Here is a 5,988-nt window from a genome sequence, read left to right on the forward strand (position 1 = left end):
CCTAATTGCTCCCATTGATTTTCTGTTCCACAACGATACCCTTTCTCAGAACATCTGCATAGCTCATCGGTTGGTTCCATTGCTCCCTCGTCGACTGACTCTTCACCATCTTATCAGGTTTGATCTGACTCTCCACTTTCTCAGATATGGCTCTTAGCTTGACTCCTCTTTTATTCTCATAAATCTTAACTAATGTTTGATGATTCTCCTTGTTCTGCAGATACTCTTGCGGGTGATTCAAGCCATCAATCTCCTCCCTCCCAGATAAGTTTTCTTTCTTCCTCATTGTTTTATTTCTTATTTGTACTGTTGTCTGTTTTGATTCCATCACTTTACTTGTACCTGCTACTGCTTCATTCCAATCTACCTTTTGTTTTCCTTTGATGTTTATTTCCTGAATCTTCTCCTTTGTGTGTAGGTTTGCTTCCTCCTGAGACGCTTGTGTGTGATCTCTCTCAATTGATCCTCTTCGGGTTGGGTTTTGCACTACGCCAAGTTTACATCGGAGATATTTGAACCGCTTTGTCTCGAGTGGTTTGGTAAGAATGTCTGCTGTTTGTTCTTCCCCACTGCAGTGTCTTAGATTAATCACTCCATCTCTATTTGCTTCTCGGACAACATGATACTTTATTTGAATGTGTTTGGTTCTCTTGTGGTGTACAGGATTCTTCCCAATAGCTATGGTTTATGTGTTATCGCAATAGATTGGAACTGCCTTGGTGGTGTCGACTCTCATTTCTCCCAACAGTCTCTTCAACCATACTGCATGATTGGTGGCCGCACACAACGCCATATACTCTGCTTCTGCTGTAGATTGTGCAATGGTGTCTTGCTTTTGTGTTTGCCAAGTAAACACAGCACTTCCCAAGGTAAAACACAAACCCGTAGTACTGCGCATATCCTCTTTGCAACCTCCCAAATCAGAATCAGAGAATCCAATCAACTCTGCTTGACTGGTCTCATGAAAGTTCAATCCATAATCTATAGTACCTTGTATGTATCTTAACACCCGTTTTGCTTCTTGTAGGTTTTGTTCAGTAGGTTTCGATAGACTCCTAGACAAGTAAGATGCAGCAAAAGCAAGGTCAGGCCGAGTTGCTCCAAGGTACAATAGTCCTCCTATCATGCTTCGATATAGTCTTGCATTTGGCAAGAGTTCACTTTCATCTTGATCCTTCCCATCTGGTTTTAGAGGTGTGCTCATAGGATTACAGCTCCTCATTCCAAAATTTTCCAACAACTGCTGCGCATACTTCCTTTGGCTCAGAAACACTCCCTTTTCTGTGTAAGTAATCTCAAACCCAAGAAAGTATTTGAGTTTTCCCAGGTCAGTCATCTCAAACGTTTTACTCAGATTCTCCTTGAACTGTTTGATCATTTTCTCGCTGCTCCCTGTAATGATGAGATCATCAACATAAATACTGATAATCATAATTTCACCTTCACATTCTAGTGTGTACATTGCTGCATCACAATCACTTTTCTTGCATCCTTGTGACAGAAAATAAGAGTCAATCTTACTATACCATGCTCTAGGTGCCTGTTTTAATCCATACAGCGCCTTCTTTAACTTGTATACCATGTTCTCTGCTCCCTGGTGGCTGTTCAACATAAACTTCCTCTGTGATTTCTCCATTCAAAAACGCTGACTTCACATCCATTTGGTGCAGGTTCCACTTATGCTGGGAGGCCAAGGCAATTATAGTTCTGATTGTGTCATGCCTGGATACTGGAGCAAACGTTTCACCATAATCTTCTCCATACGTTTGGGTAAACCCTCTTGCCACCAGTCTTGCTTTTAGTTTTTGAATCTGACCACACTCATTTGTTTTCACCTTATATATCCATTTGACAGAAATCACTTTCTTGTCCTCAGGTTTCCTTACCAGCTCCCATGTATCATTCTCGTTGATGATGTAAATTTCATCATCCATAGCAATCCTCCATTCCTTGCTGTTTATAGCTTCTTCAAAGGTAGAAGGTTCTTCCCAGGTAAGATAACATGCTTCTGCAACATGATTCACATTTTCTTCTTGTTCCTCTGTATCATGATACACATCATCCAGTCTTCTGACTTTGTGAACAATTCGCGAAGAGCTCCCAGACTCAGTTTCTCCTTCACTTAGTTGAAACGGTATGGGACTTATGCCTTGTCTTTCATCTAAGATATTTGTTCTTGTATCTGGACTGTTTTCATTCCTCCTTGGCATTTCCTCATCGGTTTTCTGAGCAGAACTAGTCTTATTGGGGAAGTTATCATTTCTTTCTTCTACTTCTTCTTGAGTTTTCCAATTCCAACTCTTTTGTTCTTCGAACACCACATCTCTTGAGACTTCAATCCTTTTTGTACTTAAGATATACACTCTGTAACCCTTGCTTATGGTGCTATATCCCATAAACACAGCCTTCTCAGATCTATCATCTAATTTTCTTCTTCTAGCTGCAGGTATCCACACATGACAAACGCAGCCGAAAACCTTGAGATGGCCCACAGAGGGTTTGTGACCACTCCAGACCTCAAGTGGTGTTTTCTAGTTTAGAGCTTTGGTGGGGAGTCTATTTTGAAGATAAGTTGCTTTAAATATCGTTTCAGCCCATAACACATCTGGCATTCCTTTATCTCTTAACATGCTTCTTGCCATGTCCAACAACGTCCGGTTTCTGCGTTCAGCAACACCATTCTGCTGTGGTGAGTATGCCACCGTGAATTGCCTGTCTATGCCATTTTCTTCTAAGAATCTTGAGAATTTCTCTGACTTGAATTCACCTCCCCTATCTGACCTGATTTTCTTTATTCTTTTGCCAGTTTGAGTTTCCACCATACTCTTGAACAAGGTGGCAAATGTATTTGACTTCAGTCTCAGAAAGTACACCCACAACATGTGTGAAAAATCATCTGTAAAAGTAAGTATATACACACTTCCATTACAAGATGGTGTTTGCATTGGACTACATATGTTTGTGTGAATTAAGTCTAGCACTCCTCTGCTCTTTGTTTCTGAGATTCTCGAGAATTCTTCTCTGCATTGTTTCCCTTTTACACACAATTCACACACCTCTTGAATTACTTTAAAGTTTGGTAAGCCTTTGACCATTTGATTTGCCTGCATGTTGTGTAGGTTGTGGAAGCCAGAATGTCCCAGACGTTTATGCCAAAGTTCTGACAAGTTTTCTTGTTTGGCCATTCTTACACTCTCCTCAGCTAACTGCATTCGCAACAAGTAAGCATTTCTTACTCTTTCTACTTCTGCAATCTTTTCCCTTCCTTGATTGTATATTGTACATTTGTTGTCTTCAAACACTGACCTTATAGCCATTTCTTGTCATCTGTGGCACACTTAGAAGATTCTTATCTATCTCAGGGACAAGTAGGACATCTTTGATAGCTCTTACTCCTTTCTTGGTCATCACTTTAATGTCTCCCTTCCTTGTAGTCATTATTCTCTCTCTGTTTCCAATCCTGATAGGAATTTGAACAGATTTATCTATTTTTGTAAACAGACTTTCTTCTTTGGTCATGTGGCTCGTGGCACCACTGTCTATTAACCAGATTTCATCACTGTTGGTATGATTCAGTACTTGTGCTGCACTAAACAACCCAGACTCCTCTTCTAGTTCTGGTTGTATTAGCCTTTTCTGACATTCTCTTACTATGTGACCAGGTTCTCCACAGGCAAAACAACCTTTCCTTGGTCTAAATTGCTTGCTAAAGAACTGAGATTCATAGTTTTGAGAAAGGTAGCACTCACCTTCATTGTGGTTGTTCTTTTTACAGATTGTACACTGTCTTCTCACTTCCTTCATTTTTGTTGACATTTGTTCGATGAAACTTTGTAGAATCACGCTCACCGGAATCGACCGTGCTCTGATACCATGTTCATAATTACTGTTTAGCAGCCTCTCATCTCTTATCTTAAAGCTTTCTTGACATTCATTACACACCTTACAACATATTTATACTTAGGTTAAGCTTTTAACCTATAGTTTCATAAGTTAACAACTACCCATTAACATATGGGCTTGATTAACCAAAAAACAGGCCCAACACCTTAATCCTTCTTCTTCTTCTTTCAATCGTGACTTCTCTTCTTCTTCTTCATTTAAACACATCCACGCTCTTCTTCTTCAATTCCTCTGTTGATGCCAATTTGTGGATTAATCAAGGATTGATCTCCAACAAAAACTGCAACAAAAACAGAGAAGCCATATCCTAATTCACTTTTTTAAAAGCCATATACTTCACATTGTAGCAGCAATATCCTAATTCACTTTTTTTAAACTGTATGATGTATCTTCCCTGACCTGTACATTATATAGCTGTAGTAGGTGCTTTCTCCTTGACCAAGATACGAGTATTTCCCTGGCAATGTTCCATATTCGACAAATGAAGGATATGATTTGTCGCTGGTAAACCCAAGTCACTCACATATGTTTATCTCCAGCCAATGAGATATGCACCTGCAAGTATGAAATCTCGGTATAAGAAACAGGACCAAAACGATCTGAAAAAACAGAACCTATGATGAATGGTGTTCAATATCAATTGAATCATGCACTCCATAGCTATAGTTTCACTCAAACATCAATCTTTACTTCAGAATGGAACATCATTTTAGGAATTGTGTCCAAAGTCGTATGAAAAAGAGACATGCTCTACTGCCAAACCCAACAGCCTCTTACAAAACTGAAGAAGCTAAAAGTGAAATCAAATGAAAGAGAGAGAGAGAGTGAATGAGAAAGGGATACCTTGAGAGAGGATCAAAAAATCAAAGAACCCTAATTTGGGATCAAAAATCAAACAACCCTAATTCGTTTACCTAATCCCGAAATCTCCTCCGCTACGCATCACCCCGCCGATTCAATCTCCTCCGCTACGCATCACCTCCGACCCCAACCTCCTCTGATTCCATATCCTTCGATTCCATCTTCATCCTTTGTCGATTCGGGACTTCTATCGCGAGAGAAAGAGAGAGAGACAGAGAGAAAATGAAAGAAAAATTTGATCGGGCAAAATTTTTTTTTTCTCTTCTATTCTTTGACCAACAGAATGGTGACACGTATAGTCTCTTAGATCAAATTTGGGTATACTATATAAGAGGCTCCCTTAACTTTTTTTTTTTCTTCTGATTTATTTTTTTCCCATAAAACACTAACAACCCCTCTATGAACCCCCCGTTGGAGAAGGTCTAAGAAGCTTCTTGTAACTCTCTGACTCTAATTGATTCTTTGTAGAGGAACGTGTGAAACTTATAGTCAGTTTCTTGAGAAGCTTCTTGTAGCTCTCTGGCTCTAATTGATATTAAGACCGTATATATAAGCAAAGTATGAGAGAGTTTGCAAGATTCTGTTAAGGAATTAACCTGTAATTTCCTGAGTTTCTTCTATTTTAAAACAAATCACGTTCATATGAATTCTAATTTCTTCTACAGCAACCCGTTTTTCAGTGTGAAAAAATCTATAACTACAAAGACTTCAACGCAATTGAAATATCATCACTATACTCCATAAAACTGAGATTGAAATCAATGAAAGATAAGTCGTAAAAGCATATAAGATCAATTAGTGGTTAAAATAATCCAAAACAGAAGTAAGATGAGTACTTGCGAGAAAGCTTTGTGGATGTAAGAAGCTTCTTGTAGCTCTCTAGCTCTATAGAAATATAAGAACATGTGAAACTTAGATATGTTTGTTGAGTACTGGTGAATGTTGATTCCAAACCCCGTGAACCTTTGATAAGCTTAATCTGCTAAAACAGGACAGTTCTGCGGAAATTATACCAACAAAAAAATAATAAAAACTGCTTTAAACAAAAGATGGAGTTTAACATCTGTTTACGAGATTCAAAGACACCAATGTTTAGCTCACGTAAACATACTTAGGCATGAAATCTATAGCACCACAAGGCTTTTCTTCCAAACATCGAGATGTTGAACTCCACTCCGAGACTCTCTTTTCAATGTAAGTTTCTTTTTTTTTTTTTTTTTTTTT

The 5,988-nt window shown here is 38.7% G+C and overlaps 1 long non-coding RNA gene across 1 annotated transcript; it reads left to right on the forward strand.

Moving 5' to 3' along the window:
• Positions 228-3,983, forward strand: LOC109127524. Its single transcript, XR_002034096.1, has 13 exons — positions 228-539; positions 664-869; positions 1,028-1,105; positions 1,193-1,285; positions 1,671-1,770; positions 1,877-1,974; positions 2,067-2,134; positions 2,447-2,689; positions 2,807-2,904; positions 3,120-3,221; positions 3,502-3,565; positions 3,663-3,738; positions 3,838-3,983. It is a non-coding gene; the product is annotated as an uncharacterized LOC109127524 (long non-coding RNA).

This window comes from Camelina sativa, chromosome 11 (genome assembly GCF_000633955.1).
Source record: "Camelina sativa cultivar DH55 chromosome 11, Cs, whole genome shotgun sequence".
NCBI classification, from domain to species: Eukaryota; Viridiplantae; Streptophyta; class Magnoliopsida; order Brassicales; family Brassicaceae; genus Camelina; species Camelina sativa.